The following is a 24,005-nucleotide window of genomic DNA, read 5'->3' as shown; positions in this document are numbered from 1 at the left end:
GGTACTATTACTATTTATTTGTATTGTGTATCTTTGAATTTTGAGATACAGGGCCATGTACTTGTTTTATGTATTGGTATATGCCCTTACTCATTTTTAACCACTGATAGATTACTGGCCAAAGTGACTGCTATGGTTTAACTAGAGATGAGCGGGTTCGGTTCTCTGAGAACAGAACCCCCCCAAAACTTCACGTCCCAAGGCCGAATCCAAGCCTGGCAAAGAACAAAAGAGGCGCAATGAGGTAGCTGTGTGACTAAGCTAAGCGACCCAAGTGGCCGACACAAACACCTGGCCCATCTAGGAGTGGTACTGCAGTGTCAGACAGGATGGCAGTTAAAAAAATAGTCCCCAAACAGCACATGATGCAAAGAAAAAAAGAGGCGCAATGAGGTAGCTGTGTGACTAAGCTAAGCAACCCAAGTGGCCGACACAAACACCTGGCACATCTAGGAGTGGCACTGCAGTGTCAGACAGGATGGCACTTCAAAAATAGTCCCCAAACAGCACATGATGCAGAGAAAAAAAGAGGCGCAATGAGGTAGCTGTGTGACTAAGCTAAGCGACCCAAGTGGCCGACACAAACACCTGGCCCATCTAAGAATGGCACTGCAGTGTCAGACAGGATGGCAGATTAAAAAACATAGTCCCCAAACGGCACATGATGCAAAGAAAAAAAGAGGCGCAATGAGGTAGCTGTGTGACTAAGCTAAGCGACCCAAGTGGCCGACACAAACACCTGGCCCATCTAGGAGTGGCACTGCAGTGTCAGACAGGATGGCACTTCAAATAATAGTCCCCAAACAGCACATGATGCAAAGAAAAAAAGAGGCACAATTAGGTAGCTGTGTGACTAAGCTAAGCGACCCAAGTGGCCGACACAAACACCTGGCCCATCTAGGAGTGGCACTGCAGTGTCAGACAGGATGGCAGATTAAAAAAATAGTCCCCACACAGCACATGATGCAAAGAAAAAAAGAGGTGCAATGAGGTAGCTGTGTGACTAAGCTAAGCGACCCAAGTGGCCGACATAAACACCTGGCCCATCTAGGAATGGCACTGCAGTGTCAGACAGGATGGCAGATTAAATAAATAGTCCCCAAACAGCACATGATGCAAAGAAAAACAGAGGCGCAATGAGGTAGCTGTGTGACTAAGCTAAGCGACCCAAGTGGCCGACACAATCATCTGGCCCATCTAGGAGTGGCACTGCAGTGTCAGACAGGATGGCACTTCAAAAAATAGTCCCCAAACAGCACATGATGCAAAAAAAAAAAAAAAAAGAGGCGCAATGAGGTAGCTGTGTGACTAGGCTAAGCGACCCAAGTGGCCGACACAAACACCTGGCCCATCTAGGAGTGGCACTGCAGTGTCAGACAGGATGGCACTTCAAAAAGTAGTCCCCAAACAGCACATGATGCAAAGAAAAATGAAAGAAAAAAGAGGTGCAAGATGGAATTGTCCTTGCATACTTTAACAAACCCATCATTTCAGCGACAGGGTCTGCCACACGACTGTTACTGAAATGACTGGTTGGTTTGGGCCCCCACCAAAAAAGAAGCAATCAATCTCTCCTTTCACAAACTGGCTCTACAGAGGAAAGATGTCCACCTCCTCCTCATCCTCCGATTCCTCACCCCTTTCACTGTGTACATCCCCCTCCTCACAGATTATTAATTCATCCCCACTGGAATCCACCATCTCAGGTCCCTGTGTACTTTCTGGAGGCAATTGCTGGTGAATGTCTCCACGGAGGAATTGATTATAATTCATTTTGATGAACATCATCTTCTCCACATTTTCTGGAAGTAACCTCGTACGCCGATTGCTGACAAGGTGAGCGGCTGCACTAAACACTCTTTCGGAGTACACACTGGAGGGAGGGCAACTTAAGTAAAATAAAGCCAGTTTGTGCAAGAGCCTCCAAATTGCCTCTTTTTCCTGCCAATATACGTATGGACTGTCTGACGTGCCTACTTAGATGCGGTCACTCATATAATCCTCCACCATTCTTTCAATGGTGACAGAATCATATGCAGTGACAGTAGACCACATGTCAGTATCGTTGGCAGGTCCTTCAGTCCGGACCAGATGTCAGCACTCGCTCCAGACTGCCCTGCATCACCGCCAGTGGGTGGTCTCGGAATTCTTAGCCTTTTCCTCGCAGCCCCAGTTGCGGGAGAATGTGAAGGAGGAGCTGTTGACGGGTCACGTTCTGCTTGACTTGACAATTTTCTCACCAAGCAGGTCTTTGAACCTCTGCAAACTTTTTTCTGCCGGAAAGAGAGATACAACGTAGGTTTTAAATCTAGAATAGAGCACGGTGGCCAAAATGTAGTGCTCTGATTTCAACAGATTGACCACCCGTGAATCCTGGTTAAGCGAATTAAGGGCTCCATCCACAAGTCCCACATGCCTAGCGGAATCGCTCTGATTTAGCTCCTCCTTCAATCTCTCCAGCTGCTTCTGCAAAAGCCTGATGAGGGGAATGACCTGACTCAGGCTGGCAGTGTCTGAACTGCCTTCACGTGTGGCAAGTTCAAAAGGTTGCAGAACCTTGCACAACGTTGAAATCATTCTCCACTGCGCTTGAGTTAGGTGCATTCCCCCATCTTTGCCTATATCGTAGGTAGCTGTATAGGCTTGAATGGCCTTTTGCTGCTCCTCCATCCTCTGAAGCATATAGAGGGTTGAATTCCACCTCGTTACCACCTCTTGCTTCAGATGATGGCAGGGCAGGTTCAGGACTGTTTGCTGGTGCTCCAGTTTTTGGCACGCAGTGGCTGAATGCCAAAAGTGGCCCGCAATTCTTCGGGCCACAGACAGCATCTCTTGCACGCCCCTGTCATTTTTCAAATAATTCTGCACCACCAAATTCAATGTATGTGCAAAACATGGGACATGCTGGAATTTGCCCAGATGTAATGCACGCACAATATTGGTGGAGTTGTCCGATGTCACAAATCTCCAGGAGAGTCCAATTGGGGTTAGCCATTCTGCGATGATGTTCCTTAGTTTCCGTAAGAGGTTGTCAGCTGTGTGCCTCTTATGGAAAGCGGTGATACAAAGCGTAGCCTGCCTAGGAACGAGTTGGCATTTGCGAGATGCTGCTACTGGTGCCGCCGCTGCTGTTCTTACTGCGGGAGGCAATACATCTACCCAGTGTGCTGTCACAGTCATATAGTCCTTAGTCTGCCCTGCTCCACTTGTCCACATGTCCGTGGTTAAGTGGACATTGGGTACAACTGCATTTTTTAGGACACTGGTGACTCTTTTTCTGACGTCTGTGTACATTTTCGGTATCGCCTGCCTAGAGAAGTGGAACCTAGATGGTATTTGGTACCGGGGACACAGTACCTCAAGCAATTCTCTAGTTTCCTGTGAATTAACGGTGGATACCGGAACCACGTTTCTCACCACCCAGGCTGTCAAGACCTGAGTTATCCGCTTTGCAGCAGGATGACTGCTGTGATATTTCATCTTCCTCGCAAAGGACTGTTGGACAGTCAATTGCTTACTGGAAGTAGCACAAGTGGTCTTCCGACTTCCCCTCTGGGATGACGATCGACTCCCAGAAGCAACAACAGCAGCACCAGCAGCAGTAGGCATTACACTCAAGGATGCATCGGAGGAATCCCAGGAAGGAGAGGACTCGTCAGACTTGACAGTGACATGGCCTGCAGGACTATTGGCTTTCCTGTGTAAGGAGAAAATTGACACTGAGGGAGTTGGTGGTGTGGTTTGCAGGAGCTTGGTTACAAGAGGAAGGGATTTAGTTGGCAGTGGACTGCTTCCGCTGTCACCCAAAGTTTTTGAACTTGTCAATGACTTGTGATGAAAGCGGTCCAGGTGACGTATAAGGGAGGATGTTCCTAGGTGGTTAACGTCCTTACCCCTACTTATTACAGCTTGACAAAGGCAACACACGGTTTGACACCAGTTGTCCGCATTTCTGTTGAAATAATTCCACACCGAAGAGGTGATTTTTTTTGTAATTTGACCAGGCATGTCAATGGCCATTTTCGTCCCACGGACAACAGGTGTCTCCCCGGGTGCCTGACTTAAACAAACCACCTCACCATCAGAATCCGCCTTGTCAATTTCCTCCCCAGCTCCAGCAACACCCATATCCTCATCCTGGTGTACTTCAACAGTGACATCTTCAATTTGACTATCAGGAACTGGACTGCGGGTGCTCCTTCCAGCACTTGCAGGGGGCGTGCAAATGGTGGAAGGCGCCACCTCTTCCCGTCCAGTGTTGGGAAGGTCAGGCATCGCAACCGACACAATTGGACTCTCCTTGGGGATTTGTGATTTAGAAGAATGCACAGTTCTTTGCTGTACTTTTGCCATCTTAACTCTTTTAAGTTTTCTAGCAGGAGGATGAGTGCTTCCATCCTCATGTGAAGCTGAACCACTAGCCATGAACATAGGCCAGGGCCTCAGCCGTTCCTTGCCACTACGTGTCATAAATGGCATATTGGCAAGTTTACGCTTCTCATCAGATGCTTTTAATTTTGATTTTTGGGTCATTTAACTGAACTTTTGTTCTTTGGATTTTACATGCTCTCTACTATGACATTGGGCATCGGCCTTGGCAAACGACGTTGATGGCATTTCATCGTCTCGGCCATGACTAGTGGCAGCAGCTTCAGCACGAGGTGGAAGTGGATCTTGATCTTTCCCTATTTTAACCTCCACATTTTTGTTCTCCATTTTTTAATGTGTGGAATTATATGCCAGTATCAATAGCAATGGCCTACTACTATATATACTGCGCACAACTGAAATGCACCACAGGTATGGATGGATAGTATACTTGACGACACAGAGGTAGGTAGAGCAGTGGCCTTCCGTACCGTACTGCTATATATACTGGTGGTCACTGTGAGCAAACTGCAATACTAAAATGCACCACAGTTATAGAATCTAGATGGATAGTTTACTTGACAACACAGAGGTAGGTAGAGCAGTGGCCTTCCGTACCGTACTGCTATATATACTGGTGGTCACTGTCAGCAAACTGCAAAACTAAAATGCACCACAGGTATAGAATCTAGATGGATAGTATACTTGACGACACAGAGGTAGGTAGAGCAGTGGCCTTCCGTACCGTACTGCTATATATACTGGTGGTCACTGTCAGCAAAACTCTGCACTGTACTCCTCCTATATAATACTGCTGGTCCCCAGTCCCCACAAAAAAGCAGTGTGAGCACAGATATATGCAGCACACTGAGCACAGATATGGAGCGTTTTTCAGGCAGACAACGTATAATACTGGTGGTCACTGGTCAGCAAAACTCTGCACTGTACTCCTCCTATATAATGCTCCCCAGTCCCCACAATTAAGCAATAAGCACAAATATTTGCAGCAACATTAATAAACGGAGAGGACGCCAGCCACGTCCTCTCCCTAACATTTCCAATGCACGAGTGAAAATGGCGGCGACGCGCGGCTCCTTATATAGAATCCGAATCTCGCGAGAATCCGACAGCGGGATGATGACGTTCGGGTGCGCTCGGGTTAACCGAGCCATACGGGAGAATCCGAGTATGCCTCGGACCCGTGTAAAATGGGTGAAGTTCGGGGGGTTCGGTTTCCGAGGAACCGAACCCGCTCATCACTAATTCTGAAAGGAATGGTTAAAAGGGATCAAGATCTCCCATAATATTGAAACAAAACCAATACATACTAACTTTTCTCATAAAGTCCCTGCATTGCATACATTTGGGTAATAGAAGTTATAAAAATATAGCTGTTTCCAATAATCATTATAATTTCCACTGTATAAAATGTATAAAAATCTGTATTGTACTATTGTACTCTTGTTTAGGAGTGGTTTGTGACTAGAGAAATACAGTAGGAGATAGAAGACTGCATGCAGTTACCAAAACACCAAATTAACATGATCTAAAGAGATACTATAATACACGCACCACTTCATACTTAAAAACCTGCAGATCATTTACAGTAGCTTTCCTACAGCCTTTTGTGGGATTGCCAATAAAAGAGATTAAATATTTTGGACTGAAAATCTTTTTGACATTTTAGCCCATCTTCCCCAATTGTCAAATCACTTTATCCACCCCTTTCCACTTACGCTAGCCATAGTCTAAAAGTATAATATTGTTTTATGCCTAACCAGAAGCCTATGGCGAGCTGCTTCAGATGATTTAAATAGTTTTAATGTATAAATATCTCTTTACTAACCTTTTAATTTAGGAGAAGGTGCATGAAGTAAAACAGTCAGCTTGTCTAGCAAATCACCTTTTTGGCTTATAAACCTCAAGCCTTTGACTGGTGATGCGTAAACTGTGGTGTTATATTGGGCAGCCTATAGCTGGGTGGTAGGTAGAGATTGGGTGTGTCTGAATATTTTATAGGGGTTGTTTGGCATGTGAACTCCTACTTTGTTCCTAACTTTCCTTCTCCTCCTTCCATTTTTTTATTGGCTAGTTATTTGTTGGCTTTGTGGTTGTTATTGGTATGGGAGTCAGAGACCTTTCACGTCTCTGTAGTTGTTGTTTTTAGGGCAATGAGCCCATGCAGATGTTGTTCAAAGCAGTGGCGTGCGGTGAGGTCAGTGGCTGGTGAGGCACTACAGCCATAATGCCCGCCGAATCCTGCCGGTGACCCCTACCGCTGCCGAGCCAATGCCCGCTACTGCCTCTGAGCCGATGCCCGCTGCCACCGCCAATGGCTTACAAACTCACCCACCATCAACTGACCCAGCCCTCCGCCACTAATTTGCATCTCAGTCCAATGCCGCCAAAGTGATCTTGCTTTAAGTCAAGTGGCTCCACTGATTAGTTAGATGTTCTTTCTACAGCTACCATACTATTTTATTTAAATAGTGAAGCTGACCAGTGTTACGCCACTTATGTCTCATGTTATTATTTATATTAAAGTGCATCCAGAAAGAATTCACAGCGCTTCACTTTTTACTAGACATAAGCGGGTTCGGTTCCCTGAGAACCAAACCCCCCGAACTTCAGTACCCGAGCCCGGATACGAGCCCGGCTCGGGTATTCCCACCTGACTTGGAAACCAAAACGTCATCATAACGCTGTCGGATTCACACGGGTTTTGGATTCCATATAAGGAGCTGCGCGTCGCCGCCATTTTCACTCCGGCATTGGAGAGTGTAGCGAGAGGACGTGTCTCCATCCTCAGTGTCTGTGCGGGAGGGAAAGTGAGGAGGCGATTCCAGTGCTGTCTTGTGCTGCTCAGTCCAGTGTACTGTCTTATGCTGCATCAGTCCAGTCACAGTGGTGGTGACCTCTGTTGCCATATGTCCAGTGTAGCTGTATAAGACCAGTGCAGTGGTGCTGTGTTGTCCTGCATCAGTACAGTGGTAGTGTCTTGGGCTGCATCAGTCCAGTCACAGTGGTGGTGTCCTCTGCTGCTATATGTCCAGTGCTGCTGTATAAATCCAGTCCAGTGGTGCTGTGTTGTGTTGTGCTGCATCAGTCAAGTGGTGGTGTATTGTGCTGCATCAGTCCAGTCACAGTGGTGGTGTCCTCTGCTGCCATATGTCCACTGCTGCTGTATAAGTACAGTCCAGTGCAGTGGTGCTGTGTTGTCCTACATCAGTCCAGTGGTGGTGTCCAATGGTACAGTGGTACTGCCGTATATGTCCAGTGATACTGCCATATATGTCCAGTAATACTGCCATATATGTCCAGTGGTATGGATGTATAAATCCAGTGATACTGGTGTATAATTCCAGTCCAGTGATACTGACGTATATATCCAGTGGTATTGCCGTATAAATCCAGTGGTACTGCCATATATGTCAACTGGTACTGCCATATAATTCCAGTGGTAGTGCCGTATATGTCCAGTGATACTACCGTATAAGTCCAGTGATACTGCCGTATAAATCCAGTGGTACTGGCATATAAATCCAGTCCAGTGATACTGCCGTATATGTCCAGTGATACTGCAGTATATGTTCAGTGGTACTGCAGTATATGTCCAGTGGTACTGCCGTATAAATCCAGTGATACTGCCGTATATGTCCAGTGGTACTGCCACATAATTCCAGTGATACTGCCGAATATGTCCAGTAGAACTGCCATATAAATCCAGTGGTACTGGCGTATAAATCCAGTCCAGTGATACTGCCATATATGTCCAGTGGTTCTGCCGTATATGTCCAGTAATACTGCCGTATATGTCCAGTGGTACTGCCGTATAAATCCAGTGATACTGCCGTATATGTCCAGTGGTACTGCCATATAATTCCAGTGACACTGCCGTATATGTCCAGTGGTACTGCTGTATAAATCCAGTGGAAGTGGTGCTGTGTTGTCCTACATTAGTCCAGTGGTGGTGTCCAGTGGTACAGTGGTACTGCTGTATATGTTCAGTGATACTGCCATATATGTCCAGTAATACTGCTGTATATGTCCAGTGATACTGCCATATAAGTCCAGTGATACTGGCGTATAATTCCAGTCCAGTAATACTGCCGTATATGTCCAGTGGTATTGCCGTATAAATCCAGTGATACTGCAGTATATGTCCAGTGGTACTGCCGTAAAATTCCTGTGATACTGCCGTATATGTCCAGTGGTACTGCCATATAATTCCAGTGATACTGTCGTATATGTCCAGTGATATTGCCATATATGTCTAGAGGTACTACTGTATAAGTCCAGTGGTACTGCCGTATAAGTGCAGTGGTATTGCTGTATAAATCCAGTGATACTGCCGTATATGTCCAGTGATACGGATGTATAAATCCAGTGGTACTGGCGTATAAATCCAGTCCAGTGATACTGCCATATATGTCCAGTGGTACTGCCGTATATGTCCAGTAATACTGCCATATATGTCCAGTGGTACTGCCGTATAAATCCAGTAATACTGTCGTATATGTACAGTGATACTGCCGTATAAGTCCAGTGATACTGCCGTATAAATCCAGTGGTACTGGTGTATAAATCCAGTCCATTGATACTGCTGTATATGTCCAGTGAAACTGCCATATATGTCCGGTGGTATAGTCATATATGTCCAGTGGTACTGCCGAATAAATCCAGTGATGCTGCCATATATGTCCACTGGTACTGCCATATAACTCCAGATATAATACTGTACATGTCCAGTGATACGGCCGTAAAAGTCCAGCGATACTGCCATATATGTCCAGTGGTACTGCTGTATAAATCCAGTGGTACTGCCGTATATGTCCAGTGGTATTGCCGTATAAATCCAGTGATACTGCCGTATATGTCCAGTGGTTCTGCCATATATGTCCAGTGGTACTGTCGTATATGTCCAGTAATACTGCTGTAAATGTCCAGTGAAACCGCCGTAAAAGTCCAGTGATACTGCCGTATAAATCCAGTGGTACAGCCGTATAAATCCAGGCAAGTGATACTGCCATAAAATTCCAGTGATACTGCCGTATATGTCCAGTGGTACTGCCGTATATGTCCAGTGGTACTGCCGTATAAATCCAGTGAAACTGCCGTATATGTCCAGTGGAACTGTCATATAATTCCAGTGATACTGCCACATATGTCCAGTGGTACTGCCGTATAAATCCAGTGGTACTGGCGTATAAAACCAGTCCAGTGATACTGCCGTATATATCCAGTGATACTGCCGTATATGTCCAGTGGTACTGCAGTATATGTCCAGTGGTACTGCCGTATAAATCCAGTCCAGTGATACTGCCATATAATTCCAGTGATACTGCCGTATATGTCAAGTGATACTACCGTATAAATCCAGTCCATTGATACTGCCATTTTAGTCCAGTGGTACTGCCGTATAGATCCAGTGGTAATGGCGTATAAATCCAGTCCAGTGATACTGCCGTATAAGTCCAGTGATACTGCCATATACGTCTAGTGGTACTGCAGTATATGTCCACTTTTAGTGCCTATAAATCCAGTCCAGTGAAACTGCCATATATGTCCAGTGGTACTGCCATATAATTCCAATTATACTGCCATATAAGTCCAGTGGTACTGCCGTATAAATCCAGTGGTAATGGCGTATATATCCAGTCCAGTGATACTGCCATATTAGTCCAGTGATACTGTCGTGTATGTCCAGTGGTATTGCTGTTTAAATCCAGCGATACTACTGTATATGTCCAGTGGTACTGCCTTATAATTCCAGTGATACTGCCATATATGTCCAGTGATACTGCCATATAAATCCAGTGGTAATGGTGTATAAATCCAGTCCAGTGATACTGTCTTATATTTCCAGTGATACTGCTGTATATGTCAGGTGGTACTGCTGTATAAATCTAGTGATACTGCCGTATATGTCCAGTGGTACTGCAGTATATGTCCAGTGGTACTGCCGTATAAATCCAGTCCAGTGATACTGCCGTTAATGTCCAGTGGTACTGCCATATAATTCCAGTGATACTGCCGTATATGTCCAGTGATACTACCGTATAAACCCAGTGGTAATGGCTTATAAATCCAGTCCAGTGATACTGCCATTTTAGTCCAGTAGTACTGCCGTATAGATCCAGTGGTAATGGCGTATAAATCTAGTCCAGTGATACTGCCGTATAAGTCCAGTGATACTGCCATATATGTCTAGTGGTACTGCAGTATATGTCCACTTTTACTGCCGTATAAATCCAGTCCAGTGAAACTGCCATATATGTCCAGTGGTACTGCCATATAATTCCAATTATACTGCCATATAAGTCCAGTGGTACTGCCGTATAAATCCAGTGGTAATGGCGTATATATCCAGTCCAGTGATATTGCCATATTAGTCCAGTGATACTGTCGTGTATGTCCAGTGGTATTGCTGTTTAAATCCAGAGATACTACTGTATATGTCCAGTGGTACTGCCTTATAATTCCAGTGACACTGCCATATATGTCCAGTGATACAGCCATATAAATCCAGCGGTAATGGTGTATACATCCAGTCCAGTGATACTGTCTTATATTTCCAGTGATACTGCTGTATATGTCAGGTGGTACTGCTGTATAAATCTAGTGATACTGCCGTATATGTCCAGTGGTACTGCAGTATATGTCCAGTGGTACTGCCGTATAAATCCAGTCCAGTGATACTGCCATATATGTCTAGTGGTGCTGCAGTATATGTCCACTTTTACTGCCGTATAAATCCAGTCCAGTGAAACTGCCATATATGTCCAGTGGTACTGCCATATAATTCCAATTATACTGCCATATAAGTCCAGTGATACTGCCGTTAATGTCCAGTGGTACTGCCATATAATTCCAGTGATACTGCCGTATATGTCCAGTGATACTACCGTATAAACCAAGTGGTAATGGCTTATAAATCCAGTCCAGTGATACTGCCATTTTAGTCCAGTAGTACTGCCGTATAGATCCAGTGGTAATGGCGTAAAAATCTAGTCCAGTGATACTGCCGTATAAGTCCAGTGATACTGCCATATATGTCTAGTGGTACTGCAGTATATGTCCACTTTTACTGCCGTATAAATCCAGTCCAGTGAAACTGCCATATATGTCCAGTGGTACTGCCATATAATTCCAATTATACTGCCATATAAGTCCAGTGGTACTGCCGTATAAATCCAGTGGTAATGGCGTATATATCCAGTCCAGTGATACTGCTATATTAGTCCAGTGATACTGTCGTGTATGTCCAGTGGTATTGCTGTTTAAATCCAGAGATACTACTGTATATGTCCAGTGGTACTGCCTTATATTTCCAGTGATACTGCCATATATGTCCAGTGATACTGCCATATAAATCCAGCGGTAATGGTGTATACATCCAGTCCAGTGATACTGTCTTATATTTCCAGTGATACTGCTGTATATGTCAGGTGGTACTGCTGTATAAATCTAGTGATACTGCCGTATATGTCCAGTGGTACTGCAGTATATGTCAAGTGGTACTGCCGTATAAATCCAGTCCAGTGATACTGCCATATATGTCTAGTGGTACTGCAGTATATGTCCACTTTTACTGCCGTATAAATCCAGTCCAGTGAAACTGCCATATATGTCCAGTGGTACTGCCATATAATTCCAATTATACTGCCATATAAGTCCAGTGGTACTGCCGTATAAATCCAGTGGTAATGGCGTATATATCCAGTCCAGTGATACTGCTATATTAGTCCAGTGATACTGTCGTGTATGTCCAGTGGTATTGCTGTTTAAATCCAGAGATACTACTGTATATGTCCAGTGGTACTGCCTTATATTTCCAGTGATACTGCCATATATGTCCAGTGATACTGCCATATAAATCCAGCGGTAATGGTGTATAAATCCAGTCCAGTGATACTGCCATATATGTCTAGTGGTACTGCAGTATATGTCCACTTTTACTGCCGTATAAATCCAGTCCAGTGAAACTGCCATATATGTCCAGTGGTACTGCCATATAGTTCCAATTATACTGCCATATAAGTCCAGTGGTACTGCCATATAAATCCAGTGGTAATGGCGTATATATCCAGTCCAGTGATACTGCTATATTAGTCCAGTGATACTGTCGTGTATGTCCAGTGGTATTGCTTTTTAAATCCAGTGATACTACTGTATATGTCCAGTGGTACTGCCTTATAATTCCAGTGATACTGCCATATATGTCCAGTGATACTGCCATATAAATCCAGTGGTAATGGTGTATAAATCCAGTCCAGTGATACTGTCTTATATTTCCAGTGATACTGCTGTATATATCAGGTGGTACTGCTGTATAAATCTAGTGATACTGCCGTATAAGTCCAGTGGTACTGCAGTATATGTCCAGTGGTACTGCCGTATAAATCCAGTCCAGTGATACTGCCATTAATGTCCAGTGGTACTGCCATATAATTCCAGTGATACTGCCGTATATGTCCAGTGAAACTACCGTTTAAACCCAGTGGTAATGGCTTATAAATCCAGTCCAGTGATACTGCCATTTTAGTCTAGTAGTACTGCCGTATAGATCCAGTGGTAATGGCGTATAAATCTAGTCCAGTGATACTGCCGTATAAGTCCAGTGATACTGCCATATATGTCTAGTGGTACTGCAGTATATGTCCACTTTTACTGCCGTATAAATCCAGTCCAGTGAAACTGCCATATATGTCCAGTGGTACTGCCATATAATTCCAATTATACTGCCATATAAGTCCAGTGGTACTGCCGTATAAATCCAGTGGTAATGGCGTATATATCCAGTCCAGTGATACTGCCATATTAGTCCAGTGATACTGTCGTGTATGTCCAGTGGTATTGCTGTTTAAATCCAGTGATACTACTGTATATGTCCAGTGGTACTGCCTTATAATTCCAGTGATACTGCCATATATGTCCAGTGATACTGCCATATAAATCCAGTGGTAATGGTGTATAAATCCAGTCCAGTGATACTGTCTTATATTTCCAGTGATACTGCTGTATATGTCAGGTGGTACTGCTGTATAAATCTAGTGATACTGCCGTATATGTCCAGTGGTACTGCAGTATATGTCCAGTGGTACTGCCGTATAAATCCAGTCCAGTGATACTGCCGTTAATGTCCAGTGGTACTGCCATATAATTCCAGTGATACTGCCGTATATGTCCAGTGATACTACCGTATAAACCCAGTGGTATTGGCTTATAAATCCAGTCCAGTGATACTGCCATTTTAGTCCAGTAGTACTGCCGTATAGATCCAGTGGTAATGGCATATAAATCTAGTCCAGTGATACTGCCGTATAAGTCCAGTGATACTGCCATATATGTCTAGTGGTACTGCAGTATATGTCCACTTTTACTGCCGTATAAATCCAGTCCAGTGAAACTGCCATATATGTCCAGTGGTACTGCCATATAATTCCAATTATACTGCCATATAAGTCCAGTGGTACTGCCGTATAAATCCAGTGGTAATGGCGTATATATCCAGTCCAGTGATACTGCCATATTAGTCCAGTGATACTGTCGTGTATGTCCAGTGGTATTGCTGTTTAAATCCAGTGATACTACTGTATATGTCCAGTGGTACTGCCTTATAATTCCAGTGATACTGCCATATATGTCCAGTGATACTGCCATATAAATCCAGTGGTAATGGTGTATAAATCCAGTCCAGTGATACTGTCTTATATTTCCAGTGATACTGCTGTATATGTCAGGTGGTACTGCTGTATAAATCTAGTGATACTGCCGTATATGTCCAGTGGTACTGCAGTATATGTCCAGTGGTACTGCCGTATAAATCCAGTCCAGTGATACTGCCGTTAATGTCCAGTGGTACTGCCATATAATTCCAGTGATACTGCCGTATATGTCTAGTGATACTACCGTATAAACCCAGTGGTATTGGTTTATAAATCCAGTCCAGTGATACTGCCATTTTAGTCCAGTAGTACTGCCGTATAGATCCAGTGGTAATGGCGTATAAATCTAGTCCAGTGATACTGCCGTATAAGTCCAGTGATACTGCCATATATGTCTAGTGGTACTGCAGTATATGTCCACTTTTACTGCCGTATAAATCCAGTCCAGTGAAACTGCCATATATGTCCAGTGGTACTGCCATATAATTCCAATTATACTGCCATATAAGTCCAGTGGTACTGCCGTATAAATCCAGTGGTAATGGCGTATATATCCAGTCCAGTGATACTGCCATATTAGTCCAGTGATACTGTCGTGTATGTCCAGTGGTATTGCTGTTTAAATCCAGTGATACTACTGTATATGTCCAGTGGTACTGCCTTATAATTCCAGTGATACTGCCATATATGTCCAGTGATACTGCCATATAAATCCAGTGGTAATGGTGTATAAATCCAGTCCAGTGATACTGTCTTATATTTCCAGTGATACTGCTGTATATGTCAGGTGGTACTGCTGTATAAATCTAGTGATACTGCCGTATATGTCCAGTGGTACTGCAGTATATGTCCAGTGGTACTGCCGTATAAATCCAGTCCAGTGATACTGCCGTTAATGTCCAGTGGTACTGCCGTATAGATCCAGTGGTAATGGCGTATAAATCTAGTCCAGTGATACTGCCGTATAAGTCCAGTGATACTGCCATATATATCTAGTGGTACTGCAGTATATGTCCACTTTTACTGCCGTATAAATCCAGTCCAGTGAAACTGCCATATATGTCCAGTGGTACTGCCATATAATTCCAATTATACTGCCATATAAGTCCAGTGGTACTGCAGTATAAATCCAGCGGTAATGGCGTATATATCCAGTCCAGTGATACTGCTATATTAGTCCAGTGATACTGTCGTGTATGTCCAGTGGTATTGCTGTTTAAATCCAGTGATACTACTGTATATGTCCAGTGGTACTGCCTTATAATTCCAGTGATACTGCCATATATGTCCAGTGATACTGCCATATAAATCCAGTGGTAATGGTGTATAAATCCAGTCCAGTGATACTGTCTTATATTTCCAGTGATACTGCTGTATATGTCAGGTGGTACTGCTGTATAAATCTAGTGATACTGCCGTATATGTCCAGTGGTACTGCAGTATATGTCCAGTGGTACTGCCGTATAAATCCAGTCCAGTGATACTGCCATTAATGTCCAGTGGTACTGACATATAATTCCAGTGATACTGCCGTATATGTCCAGTGAAACTACCGTTTAAACCCAGTGGTAATGGCTTATAAATCCAGTCCAGTGATACTGCCATTTTAGTCTAGTAGTACTGCCGTATAGATCCAGTGGTAATGGCGTATAAATCTAGTCCAGTGATACTGCCGTATAAGTCCAGTGATACTGCCATATATGTCTAGTGGTACTGCAGTATATGTCCACTTTTACTGCCGTATAAATCCAGTCCAGTGAAACTGCCATATATGTCCAGTGGTACTGCCATATAATTCCAATTATACTGCCATATAAGTCCAGTGGTACTGCCGTATAAATCCAGTGGTAATGGCGTATATATCCAGTCCAGTGATACTGCCATATTAGTCCAGTGATACTGTCGTGTATGTCCAGTGGTATTGCTGTTTAAATCCAGTGATACTACTGTATATGTCCAGTGGTACTGCCTTATAATTCCAGTGATACTGCCATATATGTCCAGTGATACTGCCATATAAATCCAGTGGTAATGGTGTATAAATCCAGTCCAGTGATACTGTCTTATATTTCCAGTGATACTGCTGTATATGTCAGGTGGTACTGCTGTATAAATCTAGTGATACTGCCGTATATGTCCAGTGGTACTGCAGTATATGTCCAGTGGTACTGCCGTATAAATCCAGTCCAGTGATACTGCCGTTAATGTCCAGTGGTACTGCCATATAATTCCAGTGATACTGCCGTATATGTCCAGTGAAACTACCGTTTAAACCCAGTGGTAATGGCTTATAAATCCAGTCCAGTGATACTGCCATTTTAGTCTAGTAGTACTGCCGTATAGATCCAGTGGTAATGGCATATAAATCTAGTCCAGTGATACTGCCGTATAAGTCCAGTGATACTGCCATATATGTCTAGTGGTACTGCAGTATATGTCCACTTTTATTGCCGTATAAATCCAGTCCAGTGAAACTGCCATATATGTCCAGTGGTACTGCCATATAATTCCAATTATACTGCCATATAAGTCCAGTGGTACTGCCGTATAAATCCAGTGGTAATGGCGTATATATCCAGTCCAGTGATACTGCCATATTAGTCCAGTGATACTGTCGTGTATGTCCAGTGGTATTGCTGTTTAAATCCAGTGATACTACTGTATATGTCCAGTGGTACTGCCTTATAATTCCAGTGATACTGCCATATATGTCCAGTGATACTGCCATATAAATCCAGTGGTAATGGTGTATAAATCCAGTCCAGTGATACTGTCTTATATTTCCAGTGATACTGCTGTATATGTCAGGTGGTACTGCTGTATAAATCTAGTGATACTGCCGTATATGTCCAGTGGTACTGCAGTATATGTCCAGTGGTACTGCCGTATAAATCCAGTCCAGTGATACTGCCGTTAATGTCCAGTGGTACTGCCATATAATTCCAGTGATACTGCCGTATATGTCCAGTGATACTACCGTATAAACCCAGTGGTATTGGCTTATAAATCCAGTCCAGTGATACTGCCATTTTAGTCCAGTAGTACTGCCGTATAGATCCAGTGGTAATGGCATATAAATCTAGTCCAGTGATACTGCCGTATAAGTCCAGTGATACTGCCATATATGTCTAGTGGTACTGCAGTATATGTCCACTTTTACTGCCGTATAAATCCAGTCCAGTGAAACTGCCATATATGTCCAGTGGTACTGCCATATAATTCCAATTATACTGCCATATAAGTCCAGTGGTACTGCCGTATAAATCCAGTGGTAATGGCGTATATATCCAGTCCAGTGATACTGCCATATTAGTCCAGTGATACTGTCGTGTATGTCCAGTGGTATTGCTGTTTAAATCCAGTGATACTACTGTATATGTCCAGTGGTACTGCCTTATAATTCCAGTGATACTGCCATATATGTCCAGTGATACTGCCATATAAATCCAGTGGTAATGGTGTATAAATCCAGTCCAGTGATACTGTCTTATATTTCCAGTGATACTGCTGTATATGTCAGGTGGTACTGCTGTATAAATCTAGTGATACTGCCGTATATGTCCAGTGGTACTGCAGTATATGTCCAGTGGTACTGCCGTATAAATCCAGTCCAGTGATACTGCCGTTAATGTCCAGTGGTACTGCCATATAATTCCAGTGATACTGCCGTATATGTCTAGTGATACTACCGTATAAACCCAGTGGTATTGGTTTATAAATCCAGTCCAGTGATACTGCCATTTTAGTCCAGTAGTACTGCCGTATAGATCCAGTGGTAATGGCGTATAAATCTAGTCCAGTGATACTGCCGTATAAGTCCAGTGATACTGCCATATATGTCTAGTGGTACTGCAGTATATGTCCACTTTTACTACCGTATAAATCCAGTCCAGTGAAACTGCCATATATGTCCAGTGGTACTGCCATATAATTCCAATTATACTGCCATATAAGTCCAGTGGTACTGCCGTATAAATCCAGTGGTAATGGCGTATATATCCAGTCCAGTGATACTGCCATATTAGTCCAGTGATACTGTCGTGTATGTCCAGTGGTATTGCTGTTTAAATCCAGTGATACTACTGTATATGTCCAGTGGTACTGCCTTATAATTCCAGTGATACTGCCATATATGTCCAGTGATACTGCCATATAAATCCAGTGGTAATGGTGTATAAATCCAGTCCAGTGATACTGTCTTATATTTCCAGTGATACTGCTGTATATGTCAGGTGGTACTGCTGTATAAATCTAGTGATACTGCCGTATATGTCCAGTGGTACTGCAGTATATGTCCAGTGGTACTGCCGTATAAATCCAGTCCAGTGATACTGCCGTTAATGTCCAGTGGTACTGCCGTATAGATCCAGTGGCAATGGCGTATAAATCTAGTCCAGTGATACTGCCGTATAAGTCCAGTGATACTGCCATATATATCTAGTGGTACTGCAGTATATGTCCACTTTTACTGCCGTATAAATCCAGTCCAGTGAAACTGCCATATATGTCCATTGGTACTGCCATATAATTCCAATTATACTGCCATATAAGTCCAGTGGTACTGCAGTATAAATCCAGCGGTAATGGCGTATATATCCTGTCCAGTGATACTGCTATATTAGTCCAGTGATACTGTCGTGTATGTCCAGTGGTATTGCTGTTTAAATCCAGTGATACTACTGTATATGTCCAGTGGTACTGCCTTATAATTCCAGTGATACTGCCATATATGTCCAGTGATACTGCCATATAAATCCAGTGGTAATGGTGTATAAATCCAGTCCAGTGATACTGTCTTATATTTCCAGTGATACTGCTGTATATGTCAGGTGGTACTGCTGTATAAATCTAGTGATACTGCCGTATATGTCCAGTGGTACTGCAGTATATGTCCAGTGGTACTGCCGTATAAATCCAGTCCAGTGATACTGCCATTAATGTCCAGTGGTACTGACATATAATTCCAGTGATACTGCCGTATATGTCCAGTGAAACTACCGTTTAAACCCAGTGGTAATGGCTTATAAATCCAGTCCAGTGATACTGCCATTTTAGTCTAGTAGTACTGCCGTATAGATCCAGTGGTAATGGCGTATAAATCTAGTCCAGTGATACTGCCGTATAAGTCCAGTGATACTGCCATATATGTCTAGTGGTACTGCAGTATATGTCCACTTTTACTGCCGTATAAATCCAGTCCAGTGAAACTGCCATATATGTCCAGTGGTACTGCCATATAATTCCAATTATACTGCCATATAAGTCCAGTGGTACTGCCGTATAAATCCAGTGGTAATGGCGTATATATCCAGTCCAGTGATACTGCCATATTAGTCCAGTGATACTGTCGTGTATGTCCAGTGGTATTGCTGTTTAAATCCAGTGATACTACTGTATATGTCCAGTGGTACTGCCTTATAATTCCAGTGATACTGCCATATATGTCCAGTGATACTGCCATATAAATCCAGTGGTAATGGTGTATAAATCCAGTCCAGTGATACTGTCTTATATTTCCAGTGATACTGCTGTATATGTCAGGTGGTACTGCTGTATAAATCTAGTGATACTGCCGTATATGTCCAGTGGTACTGCAGTATATGTCCAGTGGTACTGCCGTATAAATCCAGTCCAGTGATACTGCCGTTAATGTCCAGTGGTACTGCCATATAATTCCAGTGATACTGCCGTATATGTCCAGTGAAACTACCGTTTAAACCCAGTGGTAATGGCTTATAAATCCAGTCCAGTGATACTGCCATTTTAGTCTAGTAGTACTGCCGTATAGATCCAGTGGTAATGGCGTATAAATCTAGTCCAGTGATACTGCCGTATAAGTCCAGTGATACTGCCATATATGTCTAGTGGTACTGCAGTATATGTCCACTTTTACTGCCGTATAAATCCAGTCCAGTGAAACTGCCATATATGTCCAGTGGTACTGCCATATAATTCCAATTATACTGCCATATAAGTCCAGTGGTACTGCCGTATAAATCCAGTGGTAATGGCGTATATATCCAGTCCAGTGATACTGCCATATTAGTCCAGTGATACTGTCGTGTATGTCCAGTGGTATTGCTGTTTAAATCCAGTGATACTACTGTATATGTCCAGTGGTACTGCCTTATAATTCCAGTGATACTGCCATATATGTCCAGTGATACTGCCATATAAATCCAGTGGTAATGGTGTATAAATCCAGTCCAGTGATACTGTCTTATATTTCCAGTGATACTGCTGTATATGTCAGGTGGTACTGCTGTATAAATCTAGTGATACTGCCGTATATGTCCAGTGGTACTGCAGTATATGTCCAGTGGTACTGCCGTATAAATCCAGTCCAGTGATACTGCCGTTAATGTCCAGTGGTACTGCCGTATAGATCCAGTGGCAATGGCGTATAAATCTAGTCCAGTGATACTGCCGTATAAGTCCAGTGATACTGCCATATATATCTAGTGGTACTGCAGTATATGTCCACTTTTACTGCCGTATAAATCCAGTCCAGTGAAACTGCCATATATGTCCATTGGTACTGCCATATAATTCCAATTATACTGCCATATAAGTCCAGTGGTACTGCAGTATAAATCCAGCGGTAATGGCGTATATATCCTGTCCAGTGATACTGCTATATTAGTCCAGTGATACTGTCGTGTATGTCCAGTGGTATTGCTGTTTAAATCCAGTGATACTACTGTATATGTCCAGTGGTACTGCCTTATAATTCCAGTGATACTGCCATATATGTCCAGTGATACTGCCATATAAATCCAGTGGTAATGGTGTATAAATCCAGTCCAGTGATACTGTCTTATATTTCCAGTGATACTGCTGTATATGTCAGGTGGTACTGCTGTATAAATCTAGTGATACTGCCGTATATGTCCAGTGGTACTGCAGTATATGTCCAGTGGTACTGCCGTATAAATCCAGTCCAGTGATACTGCCATTAATGTCCAGTGGTACTGACATATAATTCCAGTGATACTGCCGTATATGTCCAGTGAAACTACCGTTTAAACCCAGTGGTAATGGCTTATAAATCCAGTCCAGTGATACTGCCATTTTAGTCTAGTAGTACTGCCGTATAGATCCAGTGGTAATGGCGTATAAATCTAGTCCAGTGATACTGCCGTATAAGTCCAGTGATACTGCCATATATGTCTAGTGGTACTGCAGTATATGTCCACTTTTACTGCCGTATAAATCCAGTCCAGTGAAACTGCCATATATGTCCAGTGGTACTGCCATATAATTCCAATTATACTGCCATATAAGTCCAGTGGTACTGCCGTATAAATCCAGTGGTAATGGCGTATATATCCAGTCCAGCGATACTGCCATATTAGTCCAGTGATACTGTCGTGTATGTCCAGTGGTATTGCTGTTTAAATCCAGTGATACTACTGTATATGTCCAGTGGTACTGCCTTATAATTCCAGTGATACTGCCATATATGTCCAGTGATACTGCCATATAAATCCAGTGGTAATGGTGTATAAATCCAGTCCAGTGATACTGTCTTATATTTCCAGTGATACTGCTGTATATGTCAGGTGGTACTGCTGTATAAATCTAGTGATACTGCCGTATATGTCCAGTGGTACTGCAGTATATGTCCAGTGGTACTGCCGTATAAATCCAGTCCAGTGATACTGCCGTTAATGTCCAGTGGTACTGCCATATAATTCCAGTGATACTGCCGTATATGTCCAGTGAAACTACCGTTTAAACCCAGTGGTAATGGCTTATAAATCCAGTCCAGTGATACTGCCATTTTAGTCTAGTAGTACTGCCGTATAGATCCAGTGGTAATGGCGTATAAATCTAGTCCAGTGATACTGCCGTATAAGTCCAGTGATACTGCCATATATGTCTAGTGGTACTGCAGTATATGTCCACTTTTACTGCCGTATAAATCCAGTCCAGTGAAACTGCCATATATGTCCAGTGGTACTGCCATATAATTCCAATTATACTGCCATATAAGTCCAGTGGTACTGCCGTATAAATCCAGTGGTAATGGCGTATATATCCAGTCCAGTGATACTGCCATATTAGTCCAGTGATACTGTCGTGTATGTCCAGTGGTATTGCTGTTTAAATCCAGTGATACTACTGTATATGTCCAGTGGTACTGCCTTATAATTCCAGTGATACTGCCATATATGTCCAGTGATACTGCCATATAAATCCAGTGGTAATGGTGTATAAATCCAGTCCAGTGATACTGTCTTATATTTCCAGTGATACTGCTGTATATGTCAGGTGGTACTGCTGTATAAATCTAGTGATACTGCCGTATATGTCCAGTGGTACTGCAGTATATGTCCAGTGGTACTGCCGTATAAATCCAGTCCAGTGATACTGCCGTTAATGTCCAGTGGTACTGCCGTATAGATCCAGTGGCAATGGCGTATAAATCTAGTCCAGTGATACTGCCGTATAAGTCCAGTGATACTGCCATATATATCTAGTGGTACTGCAGTATATGTCCACTTTTACTGCCGTATAAATCCAGTCCAGTGAAACTGCCATATATGTCCATTGGTACTGCCATATAATTCCAATTATACTGCCATATAAGTCCAGTGGTACTGCAGTATAAATCCAGCGGTAATGGCGTATATATCCTGTCCAGTGATACTGCTATATTAGTCCAGTGATACTGTCGTGTATGTCCAGTGGTATTGCTGTTTAAATCCAGTGATACTACTGTATATGTCCAGTGGTACTGCCTTATAATTCCAGTGATACTGCCATATATGTCCAGTGATACTGCCATATAAATCCAGTGGTAATGGTGTATAAATCCAGTCCAGTGATACTGTCTTATATTTCCAGTGATACTGCTGTATATGTCAGGTGGTACTGCTGTATAAATCTAGTGATACTGCCGTATATGTCCAGTGGTACTGCAGTATATGTCCAGTGGTACTGCCGTATAAATCCAGTCCAGTGATACTGCCATTAATGTCCAGTGGTACTGACATATAATTCCAGTGATACTGCCGTATATGTCCAGTGAAACTACCGTTTAAACCCAGTGGTAATGGCTTATAAATCCAGTCCAGGGATACTGCCATTTTAGTCTAGTAGTACTGCCGTATAGATCCAGTGGTAATGGCGTATAAATCTAGTCCAGTGATACTGCCGTATAAGTCCAGTGATACTGCCATATATGTCTAGTGGTACTGCAGTATATGTCCACTTTTACTGCCGTATAAATCCAGTCCAGTGAAACTGCCATATATGTCCAGTGGTACTGCCATATAATTCCAATTATACTGCCATATAAGTCCAGTGGTACTGCCGTATAAATCCAGTGGTAATGGCGTATATATCCAGTCCAGTGATACTGCCATATTAGTCCAGTGATACTGTCGTGTATGTCCAGTGGTATTGCTGTTTAAATCCAGTGATACTACTGTATATGTCCAGTGGTACTGCCTTATAATTCCAGTGATACTGCCATATATGTCCAGTGATACTGCCATATAAATCCAGTGGTAATGGTGTATAAATCCAGTCCAGTGATACTGTCTTATATTTCCAGTGATACTGCTGTATATGTCAGGTGGTACTGCTGTATAAATCTAGTGATACTGCCGTATATGTCCAGTGGTACTGCAGTATATGTCCAGTGGTACTGCCGTATAAATCCAGTCCAGTGATACTGCCGTTAATGTCCAGTGGTACTGCCATATAATTCCAGTGATACTGCCGTATATGTCCAGTGAAACTACCGTTTAAACCCAGTGGTAATGGCTTATAAATCCAGTCCAGTGATACTGCCATTTTAGTCTAGTAGTACTGCCGTATAGATCCAGTGGTAATGGCGTATAAATCTAGTCCAGTGATACTGCCGTATAAGTCCAGTGATACTGCCATATATGTCTAGTGGTACTGCAGTATATGTCCACTTTTACTGCCGTATAAATCCAGTCCAGTGAAACTGCCATA

Source organism: Pseudophryne corroboree, chromosome 4 (genome assembly GCF_028390025.1).
Source record: "Pseudophryne corroboree isolate aPseCor3 chromosome 4, aPseCor3.hap2, whole genome shotgun sequence".
NCBI classification, from domain to species: Eukaryota; Metazoa; Chordata; class Amphibia; order Anura; family Myobatrachidae; genus Pseudophryne; species Pseudophryne corroboree.
Note: the sequence above shows the minus strand (reverse complement) of the source record.